The 23449-nt window shown below is 45.0% G+C and overlaps 1 protein-coding gene across 7 annotated transcripts in view; it reads left to right on the top strand.

Annotated features, from left to right (window-relative positions):
* TTC28 (tetratricopeptide repeat domain 28) overlaps window positions 1–23449 on the top strand; it is a 585613-nt gene that overhangs the window by 249547 nt on the left and 312617 nt on the right. The window lies entirely within an intron of this gene.

The following is a 23449-nucleotide window of genomic DNA, read 5'->3' as shown; positions in this document are numbered from 1 at the left end:
ACAAAGAGGAGAAAGGTAGACTAGTAGCTTTGTATCTGGTTCTGGCTTGGAATGGAGCCCTTTTGGGTTGTGCGAAAAAGGGCTGTGAACGTGACTATATATTGGGGAACAGAAATCTGCTCTGCTCCTTGTGGCTCTGTGGTGGGCACTGAAGTCTGGGGAGGGAAGCACGAGCTCATTACTATTGGAGGGGTAATGACTGTTTTATTCATTCCTGTCTCCAACACTTTGGAGATGTGTAGTCAGGGTTTGGAAGTAGATGAGAGCCTTCAGAACCTGTCATGCCATTTCCCACTGTTCCATTATGTTGGGGAAAAAACACTGAAATTGTATTTTCAGTGGCCCAGCTCTGAAGGGGTTAATGAGGCTTGCAGGTCCACAGCAGCTTCTCTGGGGTCCCACTGGGGGGCGAGCAGAACAATCATACAAAGGTAGGGATGGGATGATCAGATCTCAGAGGTGCAAGGGGTGGAGCTGCCTCTCAGTCTGTGTGCATGTGTTGGTGCATAGGTCAGCTTTGTTATTTGCTCTGCTTCACGCTTACAGTGCATGCACAAATTGTATTCTTCCTCTGAGGTCAAGAGTGTGTGCTGAGCAGCGTGCTTGTGAGAGTGTGCTTTATGTGCATTTGCCCCTGGGATTCCACCTCTGTGTGCCACAGTAATTATGCCTTTGTGTGTGTCTGTGTTTGGCGCATGGATCATAAATAGTAAATCTCTCTTTTCCGGATATTTCCTAATATGGCTTCTGTATTGGAAGCAGAGTCTACACAGCTTGCTCAGTACTTACGTAAAAATAAATTACCGTTGACCACAGAAATAGTATGGAATGAGCCTTCCAGGAGTGTGCTGTGAATGCAGTTAGCAAGTTGCCTGTGCAGCGGAGGCTTATTTTTGCTAACTTGCTGGATTGTGATAACTATGCAATGGCCCTAGTGGTTTGCTGCACAGCAGGACATTTTTTAAAAACACATTTGGCAGTTTGTTTTATTGACATTCTTTAAAGGAAAATCTAGCAACGCGAATGTGCTGTGCCCCTCCCCGGCAATGACCCTCTGCTTCTGGCAGCTGTGGGCTATTATATTTCTTTGGAAAAACCTGCTTGAACCAGCAGGGCTGCCTCTCTTTATAGCATGATGTGTGATATTGTGCTTTACATCACGGCAGAAATAGAAATCATATGTGAAATGCGTGAGAGGGTCTCTTGCTTAGAGTGTTACTAGACACTGAAATGAACAGTGCTTCTAGACACTGAAATGAACAGCCTGACGACTTCATATTCCCACTGCAGATCAGGGTTAGGCTTCCATATCTTGACACCTCGTCTCCTCTCCATTCTGAAGCCCAGAGATGTTCTTTTCATATTTCCAACCGCTGACGTCTCAGATTAAAAACTGTGAAGTAGAAATAACAGAGGGAATGCTTGATGGAGGAGTCTGCCCATTTATCAAGCTCCATCTCCATTTTCCTCTCTCAAATTGCTTTTAAGATATCTAGAAACTGTACATTCATAAATGTCTGTTTTTACTATTCCACCAAACGTACAGCAACTCCTGTGGTTATGACTGTGGAAAGCCCTCTAGGCCATGCATACAGAAGTATTGACTGAACCTCTGAAATATTATTCTTGGCAGCTGGCTGCACTTTTTGGCTCTAGAAGATTCTATTTCAAGTGTCAGGATTCACTACACCGTATTGGCTCACTCTAGTGATGCTTAAATCACAATACCAGAAGCTGTTTACTCTCTGTGCTAATGTCTAGCTCCTAATCCCACATTATGATATTTCAGGCAACCACAGTTGATTCTGTAGAATAGGTAGGAGATTTTTTTAAATTCAGCCTGAGCTATCAAATATCTTATTAATCTGGCTGAGCTGGTAGTCTGGGTAAAAATAATTCCTTCTGCTGTGATGTGATGGAAACTATTTTCATATTGTATTCAACGGTAGTACAGTACCAATAAAAACCCTAGCAGAGATTGGGTGTATTTAGTCACTGCTGCCAGAGTGCTCACATGAGCATGGCCAGGATTTCTGCTGGCCTTGCCTTGGTGCCTTTGTAGTGTTAGGATCATGTGCTTTATTGAGCAGTTTCATGGAAATAAATCAGACAAAACACTAACAGATGGCACAGTAGTACCACTCTTACTCAGTAAATCAATATCATTTTAACAAAGCTAAGGAGAAGCATTTCAGTAGCCTTCAGCTACACTTAGGTGTTAGTTCAGTTCTCATAGCAAAATGAATTGTCTCTTGCTTATTAAATAAATGTTTTGTTACAAAACCAGGAATTGCAAACATTTGTACATGAGCAAGCTGGGCCTATTTCCTTAAATTTACCAAATGAAGCCTATTTTTAATGTATTAGGTTTTCACTTTCTCCTCTTTGTGTCATGTTTGTGTAGAGAGTTTGAAGGGGTATGTGCTTTGCCTAGGACTAGGTAGTGTCCTTTCAGGTGCCTGGCTAAGTGCCTACCAGAGAAGTGGTTTAACAGAGCAAGCAGTTTACCACATGCATTAATAGTCCTATAAATGGATTGAGGGTAAACATCCTTTTTTCTGATTCTAAGGTGTAGCTATAACTTTGAGTCCATGCATTTTGCACTGAGAAAAATGGTGTGTCTGTGTATGTGTATATGTGCGTGTGCAAAGCCAGGCAAGCACCCCTGTGCCCCTCACACACACACCTCTGCCAAGACCTCCCACCCCCCTAGCCCACTCCTGCACCCAACTGGGCCACGAGCAACCACAGAGGAAGGGGGCACTCTGCTGATTAACTCTATGTAAGTTCAGAAAGTTAAAAGATACAAAGCCTGTGTAATGGAGCCATTAATGTTCAATGTTTCAGTGACAATGGTGTAAAGAGAACTGTAGTTAAGAACTAGAAGAAAGGCAATGGTGACTAGACCTTTCCGTGGCCTCTCCTGTCTTACTCAGGGATTAAATGAGGCATGGCCTACCAGAAGTCTTGTGCTCCGTGCCATCCCAGTGGTGTTTGCCATTGGCTAATTAAGGAATCCCCCCATGAGGAAGACAATCTATAGGACACCATTCTGAGATCCAATCTTACCATCTTCACTACTGGGTTCTTCCTTTCCAAGATCGCCTTTCATGCCAGTTCACCATACTAGAGTCTTACAACAGTCACTTAGAAGTGGGAAGGGAGGTTATTTCTCCAGTATCTGTCTTATCTTATTCACAGAAACAGGCTCTTTTGTATATGAAAGAGAGAGAAAGCCATGGGGTGAGGAGCTGTACTAGAATTGGTGTCCAGATGGATGGGATCTCTTACTGGACCCGCGTCAGTTGGTGAGAGAGACAAGATTTTGGGCATCTGTGAAGCTTGTCTGGAAAATTTCTGGGCTTGTCTTCGTGTACAGTTCTATATCTACACTAGCACAGTTTCCCTGCTGTTGCACTTTAGTGAAAATGCTTCAGTGCTGATGGGAGTCTTTCTCCTGTTGTCATAGTTCAGTGTTTCTCAATCTTTTTTTATAAAGTACCCCTTTAAAAAAATTATAAAACCTATAGTTTTCAGACACACAAGTTTTTTTCTACCGTTGCAACACATTTGTTTAAACAACTTAATCCTAGCTAGGTGGGCGATGAAATTTTAGATGTAAAAAGTACACAAATAATAAAGTGCTATAGAACTTAAAACAAAAATTCAGTTTTCTCCAAATTTCAGTTGTGTTGGCATACCCTCCAGACTTTTCTCCAGTACCCCTAAGGCAGGAGTCTCCAGCCTTTTTAAGCACGAGATCACTTTTTGTATTTAAGTGCAATCCAAGATCTACCTCAAATATAAATACCCTGCCCTGCCTCCCTCCTGCCCTTCTCTGAGTACCAGCCCCTGCTCGTTCCATCCTCCCTCTCTCCCCCATCCTCCCTCACTTTCACCAGGCTGGGGCAGAGGGTTGGGGTGCAGGCTCTGGTCTTGGATTAAGAAATTTGGAGTGTGGGTATGTCTGCACTTGCATACTAGTTACTCCTGAGGAGTAACGTTAGTGTGAACCAAGGGGGTTGGTTTGAACTAACGTGTCCCGACGCACACTTCCTAGTTTGAATCAGCTGTGATTCGAACTAGCGCTCCAGCAAGATCATGCTAATGAAGCATGGTATATTTAAATCCCCACTTCATTATCAATTTCGAATGCCTGCATTTGCATCCCTAGTTCAAACTAGAGTGCAAGTGTAGACATACCCTGTGAGAGGGGCTCTGAGCTGCTCTTGGGACAGGCAATTGGGATGTAGGAGGGGTTCTAGGTGCAGGCTCTGGGAGGGTGTTTGGATGCAGGGGTGCTCAGGCCTAGGGCAGGGCTTTGGGGTGCAGGGGGTGGTTCATGACTATGGCAGGGTTTCAGGACGTGGGCTCCAGCTGGGCCCTGTTATCTCAGGTGGCTCCTGGGTGGGGGTGCAGTGGGGCTAAGGCAGGCTCACCCCTGCCCTGGCCCTGCACCGCTCCCTAAAGCAGCCAGCAAACTCCATCCCAAGCCCTGTTCTGCCCCCCTCTCTCCTCTCCCTCCCCTGCACTATATGGCAAGCAGGAGTCTCCCAGGGGGAGGGGCAGCTCCAAGGCAAAGGGCAGGAGAGACGCAGCAGAGGGGGAGGGGCAGCTGAAGGGCTGGCTCTTGGTAGCCTCTTGGCCAAACCAGTCAGGATCCCCTGTCAGAGGCTCCAAGATCTACCAGTAGATCCCCATCAACTGCTTGGTGACCACTCCTACCACTGGTTGACTAACAGTAGCGTAGTTGATGCACCTTTCCAAGAGGCGGTAAGGATGTCAACAGGAGAAGCTCTTTTGTCCAGGAGGGGTTAGATCAGCATTGTGAGCAAGGTAGTTATGCCAATATAGATCTGTAGTATAGCCCTGCCCTCTGAGTGACACCTAAATTCAGGATGAAAGGAGCTGTTTAGCATAAGTAGTTAACACCTATTTCAAGGTGAAGTGGGCCATTAACAGCCAGTTATAGTGAGAAAAGGAAGGGGGAAAACAGCATGAGGGGGAGGGCAGGATTGTCAGACTGTAGTGTCTGTTCACCTTGAACATTCCCTTGAAATATGTGTTTGCTACTAATGCTAAAATATCTGTTCTGCCTTGTATTTAGCTGTGATGACATTCTGTGTTTCCGAGACCTGAAGAAGAGCTCTGTGTAAGTTTGAAAGCTTCTGTCTCTCTCACCAACAGAAGTTGGTTCAGTAAAAGATATAACCTCACCCACTTTCTCTGTCTGGAATCCTGCGCCCTACACACTACAACAGCATTGCACATTAGCACTGGTGTGAGAGCTTTCCTTTCACCACTATTAAAATCTGGAACTCTCCTGAGGCAGGCAGACGGGGAAGAACAGAGGGCTGGCCTGTGTTTGTAAGGGTTGTTTAACCTAACTTGATTGTGATGGAGGCACTACCTTGATAAATGTAATTAATGTCAAATGCTGCCAAATACAGTCAGTTCAACTATTCGAATTGCAGCTGCATTTGTATCTGTTAATCACTCACTGACCATATCTGTAGTTGTTCCTATGGAGGATTAATTGAATCATTAATAACAATGTATGACTGAGTAGCAACATTTCTCTGTTATTGATTTGCTAAAATTATGTATGTTTGCAGCAAAGTTGCAGTGTCACTTCTGATACTGGTAGGGCTGATTCATATTAGGGATGTCAATGTGTAGTCAAGTACACAATTAACTGATATGCCGAGCAGGGGTGGATGAAAGTGCCGTGGGGCCCAGGGCAGCACTGCGGGGCCCCGGGCAGCAAAATTTTGCGGGGCCCCTCCTTTGACATGGCGCATGTGCCATGGCGTCACGGCGCATGCGCAGGGCCTCGGGAAGCGCGGGGCCCAGGGCAGCCACCCCGCTCGCCCTGCCCTAAATCCGCCACTGATGCTGAGGCAGCAAGGATGGGGGAGCTGGTGCTGGCAGGAGATGGCTTAAAAGCAGGTTCCCCTGAGCACCGGTTCTGCAGTGCCGCCTGCCCCCCACCATGCTGCTGCCTCTATTAGAGGCAGCGGGGAGGCTGCCACAAAGTAGACTCTGTTCACAGTGGGCCCGAGCGCCCCGCAGACAAAGGCTGCTCCACATCCCACAGAGCAGCGCCTCTCCATTTGGGGGCCTGAGCTCCCTGTGGACAGAGGCTGCTTCACAGCAGCAGCCCATGTCCATGGAGAGTTTGGATCCTCCCTCCCCCACACCCTTCGACGGGCTGTTGGCACCCCATGCTGCTGCCTCTGGTACCTGGTCTGTGTGGGCAGCTGGTTTTCAAACTGGCTCCCTTGGTGGACTGCTTCCAAATTTGGACCTATTGTAGCATGCTTTCTTTAAATGTGCTGTAAAGATTTTTTTTCAACATGAGTGACAGGTATAAACAGGTATTGGCTAGATTTCCTATTTTCTAAAATACTTATTTTTTTTTCAGTTTATAAATGTGATACTTGAGGAAGGTCAAAGCCCTTCCTAGGTGCTTCAAGTGCCTCTTGTGTGAGGCAAACATCCACTCTTCTCTAGGTTCAGAGCAATCTCTACTGAGTCTATTCAAACAACAACATCTCTTTCAGTGACCTTTTTTCATATCAGTAATTGTGCTTCTTTGGAATATTGCTTAGAAACATTGCAGCGAAAACATCTTGAATGTTATCTATTCCACTTGTGAAATGTCACCAGCTGAAGAATTCCCTCTTTCAGCAACAAACTGGTAGATTGATTCCCTTGCAAGAAAAAAATAATACTTGTAAAAGTCTAACCTTGCACTTCTTGTTACCTGCAGAACTGGAATGTTTCCTACCTTAGAATGAATAGAAACTCACTAAAATCATCATTGCCCTAAAGGAGCAGGAAGAATTATTAGCACTAGGGCTATTTTAAGGGCAAGTTACTTTTGTGAATTGTAGGGTGGGTGTATTAAAAGTTAAGAATACTGTCTTGGCTTTTGATTTTCCAAACGAGGAAAGAATTCTGTTCGGACCAGGTGAAAACAATCCAGAGAGACTAATGGCAAAAGCTGTGTAAATAATATTGTGGCTAAGATATGAGCTTTACCTGTTTTTGCAGGCAGTACTAGTATCTATTAGAAATAGATCAGAATAAATAATTTGTCAAGAAATTCCTTTTTTCAGTATTTAGAGGGTGTGTTTAATATTTCTGAAGAGCCTTTACAAATCTGAGTCTGACTTTTAAGCTACTTAAATTAAAAGGAGTTAGTGTTGTTGGACAGTTAAATATTATATATATTTTTCTTGTATGGGTTTTGTGAATATTTGCTTTGGAAATGACTTCCAGCCTGAAAGCACAGCTCTGCCTAGGTTGTTACTACATTTTGTGGCTACTGTGACAGCACACCATTGCTGTTTTTTCTGCATTCCTCCACCAGAGACATGGAATGGAGAAGCTTCCCCAAATGTGTTGGCAAATCTCTAATGGAAGATGTGGGTAGTTGAACTGAGTGATGCACCTGTTCAGGGGACTTTAGTTTTAATAACTTCTACTTTGTAGATGCTCTCATGATGAAATTCCCTGCGCTTCCCTGAAATAGCTCTGTTGTTCAGTATCACCTCCCTAGATTTAAAAAACAACAAATAGTCCTCCAACACTTCAGAGACTACCACAACATGTAGATAGTATCATCTGAAGAAGTGGGCTGTGCCCACGAAAGCTCATGATACCATCCACATGTTTTGTTAGTCTCTAAAGCACTACCAGACTATTTGTTGTTTTTTAAGTTTTTCCAGTTACAGACTCACACGACTACCTCCTGAGACCTGCCTAGATTAAAGATGTAAAAATTACGTGTGCTTGGTTAAGTGAGTGGAATCCATGCTAATGCTCTTCCTTGTTGAAGGCTTGGGGGAAAGAGGATAAACTTACAAGGCTTAACATCAAAGGAGTATATGGAGTAGACTAGAACACTTATACATGTTAAGATCTCTTCATAGAGTCCAATGCAGGAAGACAAGGAGAAAGAACATGGAGTCAGGCAAGGAGGTACAGTAATTGTAGATCACTTGGAGTGGTGAAAATACCTTAGTTCCGTGGTCACCAACCCGTGGATCGCGATTGACTGGTCGATCGCGAGGGCTCAACCAGTCGATTGCAAGGTGCCCCCCCCATTTCTCTCCACCCCCAAGAAACCCCGCTACCTACCTCCAGCAACAGTGGAGGTAGTGCCGCCACCTTGAGGAGTGGATGGAAGTCCTGCAGCTGCGCACCACTTCTGGGGGTTCCGGCAGTGCATTGGAAGCCTAGTCCGAACTACCTAGTTCGAGCCCCGTGTAGCCGCGCTGCACGGGGTTCGAACCAGCGGGGTTTTAAAAATGGCGGCTCCCTGCTTATGCAAATGAAGCCCGGGAAATTCTAATCCCGGGCTTCATTTGCAAGTGCGGTATGCCTACATTACCCTCCTAGTTTGAACTAGGAGGGTAGTGTAGACATACCCATACATTGGAACCCCTTGCCCTGAGCCCCTCCCATCCCCTAACCCAAATTCCTGCACCCTCACATCCTGAAGCCCGTGGCTTGCTTAGTACCCCAACACTTCCCAGCCTGGAGTCCCCTCCCCGAACCAGCATCTCCTTCTCTACCTCCTCCTGCATCCAGATTTCCTACCACAACTTGCACCTCTCACCCCTTCCCACACCCAAATCCCTCATTCCCACACCAGAGCCCTCACACCCTGTCTCAACCCAGTGAGGATATGGCTAAACTGCAGGAGTTTTTCCAGGATTCCAGAGGTATCCCGGAAAAACTCTTCTGTGTCGAGGGCTGCATTTGTTCTTCCGCTTTTTTTAGTGGAAGAACAAACATGATCTTTCAGTCACCCCTATATTCCTCTTTCCAGGAGGAATAAGGGGGCTTCCGAAAGAAGGGGTTTTTCTGACATTTGGTCCAGTCTAGACAGGCCAAATGTTGGAAAAACCTCTTCCTACAGAAGAATCGGAAAAAAAGTGGCAGTGTATAGTGTATAAAGGTTGAGGATAGCAGGTGATGGAGAGGTGGAGAATAGAGAGGGCGGGGCTTCAAGGAAGGGGCAGTCTTGGGGGAAGGACAGGGCAGTAGATCTTGGCTTGTTCTAACATTTAAAAAGTGATCTTGGGTGTAAAAAGGTTGGAGAGCACTGCCTTAGTTTAACATTCCTGGTGCCTGGCTCATAAGATGCAAGTGTTTTGGAATTCATTTTCTTGTCTTAGAAATCCTGTACATGAAGGCAGATGTGCTTTTGGAAAGGAGGATGTTATACTGCTTGTAGAGAATGAGATAATAACATGCCTGTGGTAGTACAATCAGAAGAAGACGAAGAAGTTAGAAGTGGAAATAACCAAATAATGTATTATGATATTGTAATGTGACACATCACAACATAATCACATTCCTTTTCAGAGAGATTATAGGCTTTTGTTTTAAATCAGTCTCCTTTATTCCAAAGGCTAGAGCACTAACCTCTCTTTTCTGAACAGTTTTTGTGATCAATTACTCCATTGTACACAAGGAAGAAACATCGAGTACAGGAAAGAGAGAGCGCCTTCATTTTCATGGAGTCTCTGTGGGTACTCTGCTTATGATGGTGGTGCATCCCTATGCCTTCGATCGGAGAATTTCAGCAACAGTGCCAGCCTGGGTCATGCATTCAATGCTGTCTCACTTCCTCATCCAGATCCTTCTCATTCTTTACCTATGATGGAGCTAGAGCGAGGGTCTGTGTAACCAGTATCTGATCCCGGCCAGCAGGCCTCTTCTAGACAACAGTTTCCAGAGACTTATCCCTCTTCACAGAGAAAGGGTTCATTCCTCCAAAAAGGTAATGAGGAAAATAGCAACAACTTCTATCAAAGAGCTGCTCCCCACCCCAAAACCCCCCAAAACCCACAAACACAAAAAAACACACAAAAACAACAGATCCCCAACTTGTTCTTTATCCTCGGTAATGACTGCAGTATGTCTGACTGTGTACAAGGCACGAGGATCCTCCGGCACTGCCTATACTGTAGCATCTGCCAACCCAAAGTGTGCAGGTTTGGAGCTGAGAGGTAAGCAAAAGCCAATCTCCTCAGTCACAGTACTGATGGAACCATGTGAAGTACGACACCAAGACTCTTACCACACTGACTATGCTGCTACCACCTGCTCAACATATATACTGATGCCAAAGGCCACAAATACAATGAAATCATCAGCACGACTTTGGCGCCAGAACCAACAGCACCACACTGCTTCCTGTAATGTAAAGACTTAATGATGGTATTGACATGACGATCTCATTTACTAGCACTAGCATGTCCCCAGTACACATTGTACCAGACCAGCCTGTTTCACCTCTGGCCCTTCTGTTGTCCGATGAGGAGAAAGATAATGAAAGGGCGGGGGGATATTTTCTTACCACACCTCTCCTCTCCCATCTGATCAATGGCAACTCTAGAATCTATGCAACCAAGACCTTACCACAGGCAGGACATCTAGCCATGGTACAGTTATCCATAGATGCATCCACCTGTATCTTTCCCCACACTGTAGACTTATTGGGAACCCTGGTCTTTGAATAGAAGGCAATACAGCAGGCCTCCCAGTCTGTACAGGAAATACATTAGGTCACCAGTGTCACCTTCAGTGTCTGTACTTTCTGAGCTCCCTGAGGAGACCCTCAAACAGAACACCACTATTTTCCAACAATTCTTCCTTTTCCCCTGACAAAAATAGCCCTCCATGACCCACCACTGTGAATGACTTCAGACAATTTCAGGTACTCCTCAAAAGAGCAGCAGATTGCTGGCCCCAAAGATTCCTCTGAAGGAAGTTCCAGAGTCTCAGCATAAACTACTGGACATCATGCAAACCTCCTTGGCTTGAAACACAGCATTCCCAACACATGACATGGTCATGGAACCAGCCAAGCAGCAGCGGATATAGGTCAGGGCGAGCGGGGTGGCTGCCCCGGGCCCCATGCTTCAGTAGGCCCCGAGCATGCACTACTACCTGTCGGCTGTGGCTGTGGTGCATGCACGAAATTCTGCTGCCCTGGGCCCCACAAAACTTTCATCCGCCCCTGCAGCCAAAAACACATGGCAAGCCCAGCAACAGTACCACACATCTCCAGAAGGGCTGATAAAAAATATTATGTCCCTTCACAAGGGTTGGAGTTTTTATTCTCTCATTCCATGGAGAACACTTTGGTCATCAATGCAGTCAGCCAATTCAGTAGAAAGTATCAAGGTAGGCTCAATCCATATGACAAGAAGTAGAAACAAATGGACCTACTCCTCAGCAACTTTGTAGTTTAGCCCCTCCCCTTTCCTCTTCAGGAAACCTTCTCATGAGCATCATCCACAGCAAGAAAGAAGTAAACCATCTTCTACATCTGGGAGCCATGTAACAGGTACTAACACAACATAGAGAGTAGAGTTCAGTAGAGTTCCAGCATTGGAACATGGGGACTAGTTCTCAGCCCTCACCTTCCTTTTTTCCAAATAACCATTTATCCCGCTCACAAAAAGGTTTCTTAGATTTACGCTGGGAAGAGATCATTACTAATACAAGGTCTTGACTTTTGCTCTCTCTCAGCACTGTGAGTGTTCTCCAAAATCCTTGCCGTGGTGGCAAAGCACCGTCACAAACAAGGGCTAATAGGGGAAAATTATCTGAACAATTGTTTACTAAAAGCTCCCACATAGGCACATACCTTCAGTGTTACTCAGAATGCTTGCCCTGTTTCTGAGACTAGGCTGACAGATAAAAGTACAGAAATAATCTCAGAACCTCACCAGTAAATTTTTTAGCAGGCTGGCCAGCAGCCTACCTTAGTCCTGGCTTGTGACGTGCCCAGGACCTACTCCCACTGTGGCTCTGCATTTAAAGTGTATTAAGAGCCAGGCAGGCAGACAGCCCAGCTCAGTTCCGGATTGTGCCGGGTCCAGGAGCTCAGACCCCCTCGCCACCTGGACAGGGGCTGCTGGCAACAGGCAGTTGGTCCATGAGGGGAGCTGTTTTTTAAACTGGCTCCCCTCATGGACCAGCTTCCACTTGTACCCCACACTGCTGCTTCTGACACAGAGGCAGCAGCGCAGGGTGGCAGGGAGCTCGTCAAGAGTGGGACTGGAGCGCACAGGCTGCCAGCCCCACTTCTCGGGACTACAGAATATTTGAGTACTGATAAGAATTTATGAGGTTACTTGACTATTCAGTTAGCCAATATTTAATATCCCTATGCTATACATTGGTGGACATAATCCAGCAACGTTTTTTTCTCTGACCGTATTATTATTTGTATTATCATAATGCCTAGGATCCCCAATCCTACTTTAGTATACATGGGTACATATGATTTTCTGTATCCAAACTATTGGTCCATCAAGTATCATGAATCAGTGGCAAATACCTGATGGTTAAGAGAGAGAGCACATTTCTGTAGGCCCAGCTGTTAACTGTGTAATACTGGTCAGAGAGGAAATTCCATCATAACTCCTACATCAGCTATTCCAAAGAATGAAATTTGTTTACTCTTATTTTAGCACAAAACTAGCAGTGTTATATATTCTCTTTATGTGTGTACGATTGTGGACCACCTGTTATTTTTTCATATACAGATCTTCATAGCATGACTCAAACGGTCTGAAGAGAGTTGTTTTGGCTGACTTGTACATCATGATCTTTGTCTATCACTGAACAGAGTTTGAATGTTTTTGAATTAATTGAATATTATTTTCGTTGGTTGCCTTTGTAAACTATTACATCTAGTCTCTCTGTGTTTGAGAGTTTTTTCTCTACAATAATTACCTGATCATGTGAATGCATATTTATAGGCTTTCAAAATAGTAAATATCCTTTAAGGAATGGAGCAGCTGGTTCTAGGGGAGATTATACAGCCGAGCTTGTAGATCAGTACTCAATAGAGCACAAACGCTTTACAGTCTTGGTACAAACAGCCCTATTTTAAAATGTTCCAGAGACAAGAGACTGTAAACAGACCCAGTGTAGAAGCCAGTTCTCTGATATTTTGGATATTTCTCTTTTTGTTGTATTGAATACTGCAAAAGCTTTGTTTTTGTCTTGGGCCTGGAACATGTAACAGTTTACTGTAAAACTGAAGCATCATAACGGTGGTGAATAAAGGGTAATATGTAAACTGAGATACGAGATGGCGATGGAAGATGTGCAGACATAGCAAAAGTCCAACAGACTCAAACCCCAGTGTTGACAATGAGGCATTTAGGGTTTTACATGTTTGCTTATGAAGAAATAATGAGTGACTGGTTTTGCTTACATTTTATTTCTACACAAGAAGAAAAAACAAATGCAAAGCTCAGAGTTGCTTGTAACCTCTGGTATTTTGTTTGGCTTTGCATAGTTTTTACAAATACTGCAACAGCTGTTTCCATGTTTTCCCTAATTACCCTAAGAAAAAGTGCACATTAAAATCATTTCTCCAGCTTTCCCAGCAGAAAACCACTCCTTACGATTATGTTGTTTTTTGTTTTAATTTAACCTTAATGTTATCTTTCATTGCCTTAACTTTTGGAAATATCTGATTTATTTCATGTTCTTTAATTTATATTTTTTGTTGCTGTGAGGACCTAATGAATGGTGGTTGTAGTTTCAGTTGGGTGCTTTCTTGTTAGGATGAATTTTCATAGCTGCATGTTCACACTCACAACAGAACTGTAATTTAATCAATGAAATGCAAAAATATTATTCAGAAAGCAACATTTCTTCCTCTCCTAAATAAAGCATTTGAAAGGAACATCTTTGCAGTAAGTGCTGTAATGGAGATTTTCAGAGAGTACAAGGTAATTATTTGTAATTATGGACATTTTTACAAGGGAAATCATCTTAATTTGTTCCTGTTAAGCAGAATTGCTCTAGTTGCAACATATGAATCCTTTTATGAGATTAATGCCTTCTGCCTTTGATAGTGTATATGGACACTATACCCTCTTAGAATATCTAAAATCACCCCTTTAATCCCACTTCAGTTGGAATTTTTGTGAACAGGAGAATTCTATTAAATAAAAAGTATTTAATGAAGTGCAGACAGCCCATTAAACTTAATTCTTACCTTTTCTCTAAACCAGGACTACTCAACTTTGGAAGCAATGGGGATCATAATGATACTCTCACAGCACATGCTGAGGGCTGCAACTTAAGGGTGGTTGTGTATATGTGCAAAAATATATACAAATAGCTTCTTCCACACTGATGGGCATGAATACAAAGATTAAGGCAAGACTACACAACACTCAGGCCTCATTTAAGTCAGTTCTGCTGATATTAATAAAATGCAATATTTACCCAATTTCCACCCACATGACAGCACTTTTACTGAGCAATGACAGTGCAGGAATTTAACTAATAAAATGCATATCAACAGAAGACCATTCTATTGACTACTGTTTTGTTTTGGTTTCACAACAGTCCAGGAATTTAACTATTAAAACAGGTATCAACCCAAACTGCACCATAAACCCAAACTGTACCGTGGGCCTCAAGCAAACGGGCCATTAGCCGCATGTGGCCTGTGGGCCACATGTTGAGTAGCCCTGCTCTAGAATAACTGACACTGAATATTACACTTCTAGCTAAGAGAACAGATATTAAAAGATAATATGCAGAGTAAGGGCAGGTCTACACTTTCTCTTTGGGTAATATTACTAAAGTCTCTCCAATGAATGAAGTTGCACTAACCAAAGCACTGGGGTGGACATTTTTATATAAGTGGGAGATGCTTTCCCACCACTATAACTGGGCTCTTGTGGAGATGGAGTAATTATGCTGACCAGATAGCTCTGTTCCATCAGCACAGACCAGTGGTTCCCAGCCTCTGGTCTTTGGACAGGTACCAGGCTGTGGCACACTGTCAGGCCACGCCCATGACTTGATGATTGGCTTGGTGTGACTCTGGAACAAGATACAATCTGCCCAGAAACCCCCCTTCTCCTCCCCCAGGATTAACACTTCTCCCTGCGCCCAGCGCTGTGTTGACTTCTCTGCATGACACTGCCTTGATGCAGTGGACACTGCCCAAGCCCAGGGGTGGGAGGGTCCCCGGGGCAGGGGCTGCAGCGCGGCAGGACCTAGCAGCAGCGAAGCCAGGGCTGCTTGCAGTGACTCTGGGACCTGGCTCCAGGCTGGATCCCTGAATCCTGACGGGGGTTGCTGTGGGGCCCCAGAACCTGGGCTGCTGCTGGGAGGAGGAATCTCCATCAGGGCCAGTCCTGTGGCTTTCCTGGATCCTCTTCCATGGCAGTGCTCCCAGTATGGTCAGTCCCTGTCTGTCCCAATCCCTGCCCCAGGGGGGCAGCGCTTGTGAGGGAGGTAAGAAAGACACCTCTTGCCTCCCTGCAGCAGTGCCCCTGGTTCCCTGGGGCTGCAGGGGAAGGATTTAGCCCTGGGCTGTTCCCAGCAGAGCTGGCTTCAGGTCCTGCCCCAGGTCCAGGGAAGCTGGGGCATGGGGGAGCCAGCCCTGGAGAGGCTGGGAGGGGGCTGAAGAGGGGCGGGGCAGATAAGAGTGTGAAGGGGAACAGGGATGTGTGAGGCAGAGGCAGGAGGGGGGCAGGAGGCGCTGAAGGGAGGTTTGATGGGATTCAGGGAGAGTTACGGGGCGGATGGAAGCCAGGAGTGCAATGGAAGGAAACTCTGAGGGGGGTCACAGGGCAGGAAAGGAGTGATGAGGAGAGGGGAGGCTGGGGGGGACTGTGGAGCAAAAGCAGCCTGGCTGGGGAAGGAGAGACACAGGGCAACGGTTGTACAGAAGGAGATGGGGGAGATACAATGGCAGCTCCCCCCGCCTCATGGAATAAGAGGGAGGGCAGGCAAAGGTCACTGGTGGTAGCGCTTGGGGGCACCAGTTCCTATGTTCCTGACAAAATTTCAGTTGCTAAATAGGGTGCCACACAGGCCCCTACCCCGGTGGCTGTTCCTCTGTGCACCACCCCGCAGGCCCCAGCCAGCAGCCAGAGGGGAATTCTTTCTGTGAATTTTTTTTTGTGTCGTAGAGATCTGCAAACTCTGATCTGTTACAGCATGTGTTGTGTACGTACAGATGTTATATAAAATAACACATGACCTCTTAAAATTACCATAATGAATATGCAAGTAAAATGTTACTGGTCTATCAAAAGTGTGTGGATGGGTTTGCTGGACTGTGGTATAAAAACAGTTGGGAACTACATAGAGTGTCTTCTCTATGGCGTAGTAGCTGTGCCAATGTAGCACATCCGGTGTAGACTAGCACTGAGATTCCTCTCTCTGCTGTCGTGCCAAGCCCAATAACAGTTCATGGCATTGACTAGTCCTGAAGTTTAGGATAGGAAAGCTTCAGAGCTTTTCTTGTATTGGAACTGCTGAAGGAATGGATGTGTAGCACATTAGGTAAGTTCAGTGTCTGGAATTGGAGAAGGGAATACAGTTTAAGCAAGCCATGGGCAACCAAGGCTAGTTAGTGGGCCACATCAGTGGCTGTCCTACATCTCAGGTGCTGCAAGATTGAACTCGGGTATGTGTACCCACTATGACCACAAGAATAAGATTAAATACATTGTACTTGGTTCTCCTTCTTTATCATACCTTTTCAATGTAAAGTGATCCATTATTAGGAGCAAATTAAATTGCCAGCAAAAGTAACATGAAGAAGCAGAGGAAGTGTACAGCTCTCACAATGTTGTGTGCAAACTGCATTCCCCTCATACAAGCCATTGCTTTAAATGTGTGCCACTTACTACTTTGCCAGGGGCTCCTCCACCCTCCCCTCTGCTGCAGGTTGCACATAAAACCCCAATGAGCCACACATGGACGCAGTTTATCCACCACTAATTTAAACGCACTTCTCTTGACCTGCTGCTTCTTGTGCTGCACCTGTCCCAGAGCTAAACAGAAGTCTTCTTTCCCTAAAGTTCTGAATTCAATACCTTTCATCAGGGCCAAATCCATTAAAATCACTTGGAATATGTGCATATAAACATCAGAGAAAATAAACAGATGTAGGCAATGTCTGCATGTGTTGTCAGCAAACTGTACGTTCATGGTTTGTTAGCTTGCGCTGTTATGAGGAGTTAAAATATAGAGCTTGGTTCTGGAACCGTGATTCTGGAATATTAAATGAAATGATGGTAAACGTGAGCTTTATTCCCTTGACCTGTTTGTGAGAATCAGTCTTTCTGCCGCTGCATCACCTAAAGGAATACAGTGTAGCTTGTATGTGCACTGCAATCCTATCAGAGAGGTCTCCTTTTTTATATCACTTATTACCCTCTAGGAACACCTGTTCTTTTATTATTTTTCATTTGTTTTTAATAAATATGCAGCTGTATGGGATCCAGGTGCACTTCATGCAGTGAGCAGAATACAAGGCAACAGTGAGAATCCTTCTGTCCTTAATTAAAAAACAAGGGGGCATTGTTTTAGTGGATTGCTTAGTTTATCCCTAAGTGAGAATAGGATTTTGGTTCTCATGGAAGACAAAGGAAGTACAGTTGGTAGTTTCCTCAGAATACATCAATAATAGCAAAGAGATAGTCAGCTTAACCAAAGTGTCCATCTCAGGAGGAAATCTTATCTAAACAGGTATGTCTGTGTAAACAAAGTTCTTAAGATTGTTCTTTTCCCTTCACTGCAGGATGCAGCACCTTGGCCGTCCATCCCTGCTGAATTAGGGGACATTGATAAAAACTGCTTAATCTCTAGATGGAAACAAATTGCACAAACTCTGGATGCCTCAGAGAGATGTTTGGAAACCTCATGGTTCAGTAACCCTGACCCAAGCTTCTCAGAATAGCTGAGTTCTGAATATGGATTTTCTCCTGTTCCAGTTGATCTGAAAAAGAACATGCAAAGAAAAACCATCTGTCCTTATGAGTTTGTTCTCTGTTCTGTATGGGATTCAGCAAGTCAAGATCCAATAAGAAATGCGGCTCAGTTTGTTTTGTTATTTAAGGTCTGCCTACACTGTGGATTTGGGGAACCTGCTCTTTTACCTGTTACAATAAGGTTCCAGTTCACAGCTTAGGGTACGTCTAGACTACATGCCTCTGTCGCCAGAGGCATGTAGATTAGGCTACCAGACATAGGAAAATGAAGCAGCGATTTAAATAATCGCCACTTCATTTAAATTTACATGGCTGCCGCGCTGAGCCAACAAACAGCTGATCAGCTGTTTGTCGGCTCAGCGCGATAGTCTGGACACACGGGTGTCGACATCAAAGGTATTTGTCGACCACCCAGGTAAGCCTCCTGGGATGAGGATTTTCCTATGTCTGGTAGCCTAATCTACATGCCTCTGACGACAGAGGCATGTAGTCAAGACGTACCCTTAGTTGGGCCTGTAACCGTGATCCATTCTCAGTTAGAACCTTCAGTGCCTTTTATGCTGCTCAGGTGTGGTTAATGTCCCATCTATACTGCACATTAGAACTGTCTTGCAGATGGCATTCCATGGTTTGTTGATGTATGGCAAGGAGACAGAGCTTTAGATACTGGATGTGGAAGTAATGAGGAACTCGGTGTAATTTGCACTGCTTCTCTGCATTGCAGTGTCTTTCTAAAAATGAGGGAAACTGTTCACTTTTTGTATTAGCTTTTTGTGTTAGTTCCTAGTGTCAAGAAAGCAAAATGCTTAATAATGTGGACATTCATTTGTTGTAATAACTACCACTACATAAATGTCTGAAGATAAATGAAATCAAATAAACTAATAAGGCTTAACCTCTCATTGTAATAAGTTCTCATCAGTTCTGAGAGTTCAGAAGAGATTGTATTAAGGGACTTCTGCAGAAATTAACTGATATAATTAACAATTAACCAACTTATTTCATTTAAAGAAACCAAATGTTTAGAGAACCATAATATATCAGGCTTTATATGTTTTCTGCCTTGTATTTGAGGTGAACTTAAGAACATAGGAATGGCCAGACTGGGTCAGACCAAAGGTCCATCTAGCCCAGTATCCTGTCTGCCTACAGTGGCCAGTGACAAACAGAGGCTAGGAACACCATCCCTACCCATCCTGGCTAATCGCCATTGATGGACCTATCCTCCATGAATTTATCTAGCTCTTTTATGAGCCCTTTTAAAGTCCTGGCCTTCACCACATCCTCTGCCAGGGATTTCCACAGGTTGACAGTGTTGACTGTGTGTTATATGAAGAAATATTTTCTTTTGTTTCTTTTAAACCTGCTGCTTATTAATTTCGTTTGGAGAACCTTAGTTCTTGTATTCTGAGAAGGAGTAAATAACTTTTCCTTATTTCTCCATGCCAGTCAAGATTTTGTAGAAGTCTGTCATATCTCCCCTTAGTTGTCTGCTTGCCATGCTGAAAAGTTCCAGTTTTATTAATCTCTCCTCATATGGAAGCCGTTCCATATCCTTAATAATTTTTTTAGCCCTTTTCTGAACCTTGTCCAATTCCAATATATCTTTTTCAAGATGAGGCAACCACATCTGCACAAAGTATTCAAGATGCAAGTGTACCATGAATTTATAAAGAGGAAATTCTTTGTCTTATTATATATTCCTTTCTTAATGATTCCCAACATTCCATTTGCTTTTTTTCTCTGCCATGGCACATTGAGTGGATGTTTTCAGAGAACTATCCACAGTGACTCTAAAATCTCTCTCTTAAGTGGTAACAGCTAACTTAGACTAGGGATGTTAACTATTGGGTATTTGTGTAAACCTTGACATTGTAGCTGGCTTTTAAGCTGGCTCTGCATGAGCATCAGCTCCTACTGCCCTTGTCTCTCCCCCCTCCCTCCACTGTCTTTGTAGGAGCAGGGAAGAGGGGGTAGGTGGCCCTGTGGAAGCCAGCTCCCGCTGCCCCACCCCCTTGCTGCATCTGTGGAAGGTTCCCCGCGCTATCGGCTCCTGCTTCTCTCCCCGTCCTTCCTGCTGCCTCTGCTACAGAGGCAGTAAGTAGCAGGAAAGAGTGCATGTAGTCAGTAGGATTAACCAATTAGCCCGGGCTTACCAGTTAATTGTGTAGTTGACGACACATTGACATTTCTCATTTAGACCCCATTATTTTATATGTATAGTCGAGATTATGTTTTCCAATATGCATTACTTTGCAATTGACAGCATTGAATTTCATCTGCCATTTTGTTGTTCATTCACCTAGTTTTGTGAGATCCTTTTGCACTTTTTGCATTCTGCTGTGGACATATCTATCTTGAACCATTTTGTATCATCTGCAAATTTTACCACCTTATAATTTACCCCTTTCTTCTGATCATTTATAAATATGTTGAATAGGATTCATTCTGGTTAGGCTGCTGGAGGACACATCACCTCTCTCTAATCTGCAAACTGACCATTAATTCCTTCCCATTGTTTCCTGTCTTTGGTCTGCAGTCCATGAAAAGACTGTCTGTCTTATCCCATGACAAGCTAATTTACATAAGAGCCTTTGTCAGACGCTTTCTGGAAATCCAAGTACAGTGTCCACTGGATTCCCCCTTGTCCACATACTTGTTGACCCACTTATAGAATTTTAGTAGATTGAAGAGTCATGATTTCCCTTTATACACAAACTGTATTGACTCTTCCCCCAACAAATTATGTTCATCTATGTGCCTAAGAATTCTGTCCTTTACTAGAGTTTCAACCAGTTTGCCTGATATTGAAGTTAGACTCACTGGCTTGTATTTTTCAGGATCACCTCTTGAGCCCTTTTAAAAAATTGGCATCACATCAGCTATTGTCCAGTCATTAGATATGGAAGCTGATTTAAAGGATAGGTTACAAACCATTGTTTATAGTTCTGCAATTTCCTGAAACAAAATACAGGACTATGTAGCACTTTAAAGACTAACAAGATGGTTTATTAGATGATGAGCTTACGTGGGCCAGACCCACTTCCTCAGATCAAAACCTATTTGAAATCTGCAATTTCCTATTTGAGTTCTTCCAGAACTCTTGGGTGAATACATCTGGTCCTGGTGACTTGTTACTGTTCAGTTTATCAATTTGTTCCCAAACCTCCTCTAATGACATGTCTATCTAGGACAGTTCTTCAGTTTTGTCACTGCACCCCTTTGCTGTTCCAGTTCAGTACACTGTGCAACTTAACGAATAATTTAGCATTAATGCTAAGGCAAAACTGATTTGAACAGCATAAGGTGGGAGATATTTCTGTGGACTATAAGTCTCCTTTCAACCTCATAGTGCTGGTTTGGGAATTCTGCATAGTACTTGGACTTTTGGTGACAGAATTTAGGGAACCCCCGCCCCCCCCCCAAGGTTTTAATAGTTTCTGCTCAGGCAGTGCTATTCCTACCAGGAATGTGGGGCCTTGGATACCCTCCTCTCTGTCCCTCCCTCCCTCCCATTCCCCCCCTTCTTCCAAGCTTCTGTGATGTCCTGGGAGACTAGCAGAGAACCTGGTGCTGGCAGCCGGAGTTGCGGCCCCCTTGCAGTCACTACAGCAGCAGGAAGTGGAGTGACCCAGCCCCAGCCCACCCTGCTCCCATGGATCCTAGAGCATGGGAATGGAGCAGGCTGGGGCTGGGTCACTCCTCTTCCCACCACTGGTGAGTGCATGGGCGAGTCTGCCAGATCCCCCACTAGTCTCCCAGGCCACTTGGGGCTCCCCAGCTGCCCTAATCCCCCAGACCACAGGGATTAGGGCAGCTGTCTCATACTGTCCAACGGACAAGATAGTTCTGTGCCTGGGTGAGTCCCTTAAACTGGTACATTTCAGGGACTGTTGTCTAATTTCCCTAAATTGCTGCCGTCAAGGAAGTGAAAGCCAACTCTGAAACTGAAACACGAACCACAACAGAGCAGGCTCCTTACTAAACTACTCAGATTCATTATTGTTTTCCAGTATCCAGAGGTGTTGTGTTAGGTACTTCTCGGTGCATAGAAGATGGATGCACCTTGCTTCATGTGGCTGAGATGTGACTGTGAGCAAGGGAAAGAAACCAACAGGGTGCACTGAAAGGAGAAGTCCATGTTGTTACTCTTTGAAGGAAGGCATTTGAGCATCTGAGGGAGCAACATTTGTTAAAATAGAACTATGATGAGGTCTTTAACTAAGTGCTTGTCAATGTGGTGGCAAAGTAGTCCTTTGGAGAGTGATTTGAATGAGAAGTGAACTAGGGAAGAAAGCTCAATGCACAGGGACAGCCTGGTGGAAAAGGTGAATAAATAGGGCTTCACTGCTGGAGCACAGAATGCAACGACAGACCAGGTCATAAAAAACTCTGTGAAATTTATAAATGCAGCTTTTACATGCAAATGTGAATTATAGATTGATACGGATGACAGAATAGACCTCTGGCCCATTCTAGATCCATCCATCAGTTTTGAATCTCAGATCTCCATTTTAGGTAACAGTGCAGCAACTTTCAGTTGGTAAATGGTATCAGAGTGTTTTGATATACAGTAGAGTCCCTATCATCTGACCTAAACGGGACCGACACATGGTCGGATTATCTAATATGTCGGATGATACGGACTCTACTGTAGAGAGCAACGGAACAGCTGATGCCGCTCCTGCCGGGACGAAGCATCTCCGGCAGAGCAGCATCAGCTGTTCCCTTGCTCTCTAAGAGAAACTGCTGCTGCTGCCAGGACGCTTCCAGGCAGGAGCAGCAAGCAGGGCCGTTCTCCCAGCCCACGCTGTATCTGAGCCTACAGCTCCCAGGGACAAAGTCCCCGGGAGCTGCAGGGTCGGATAAAGCGGAGTGTCAGATTGCTGGGTGTCAGTTAATCTGGACTCCACTGTATTGACAACCATAGAACACTATACCTGGAAGGGGCCTTGAGAGATCATCAAGTCCAATCCCGTGCCCTCATAGCAGGACCAAGAACCATCTGGCCCAAGCTGGGCAATAATTTTTGGGGGGACCACACCAAGATTTTGGTAAGTTGTCAAGGGCCACACTTTTCTATGGAGGGGCTGTGAAGTCTGTGACAGAGATTGGGTGCAGAAGGGAGCTCAGAGTATGGGACTAGGGTACAGGAGAGGATGTGGGATATGAGAGGAAGCTGTGATCTGGGGCAGGAGATTGGGGTGCAGTGTGTGGTAGGGGGCTTGGGCAGGGGCAGATGGCCATTTTGCGGGGCCCCCCCTTTGCCACGGTGCATGCGCGGGGCTTTCTGAAGCGCGGGGCCCAGGGCGGCCGCCCCATTCACGCTGCCCTATATCCGCCCCTGGGCTTGGGTGCAGGAGAGGATTTAGGAGAGGTGCAGGATCTGGAATGAAGTTGGGAGGTGGTGGGGACTGGAGTGCCAGAGATGTATTCTAGCCAGGAGGTGCTTATCTAAGCAGCACCTGGCCAGCGGCACTCTCACACAGGCTTCCCTGCCAGTAGCCCCAGACCGCTAGCTGACTGTGCATGTGGCTGTCTGATCTGTCAGAAATGGGGAGGAAGGGAGAGGCCTTATGAACTGCCTCTGTCCCCTAGCAGAATCTCTGAGAAACCAGCCAATGGGAGCTGAGAAATTATTCTGTGCTGCCCTGCCCCCA

This window comes from Pelodiscus sinensis, chromosome Z (assembly GCF_052426305.1).
Source record: "Pelodiscus sinensis isolate ZL-2025 chromosome Z, ASM5242630v1, whole genome shotgun sequence".
Classification (NCBI taxonomy): Eukaryota; Metazoa; Chordata; order Testudines; family Trionychidae; genus Pelodiscus; species Pelodiscus sinensis.
This window is presented reverse-complemented; position numbering and strand designations above follow the sequence as displayed.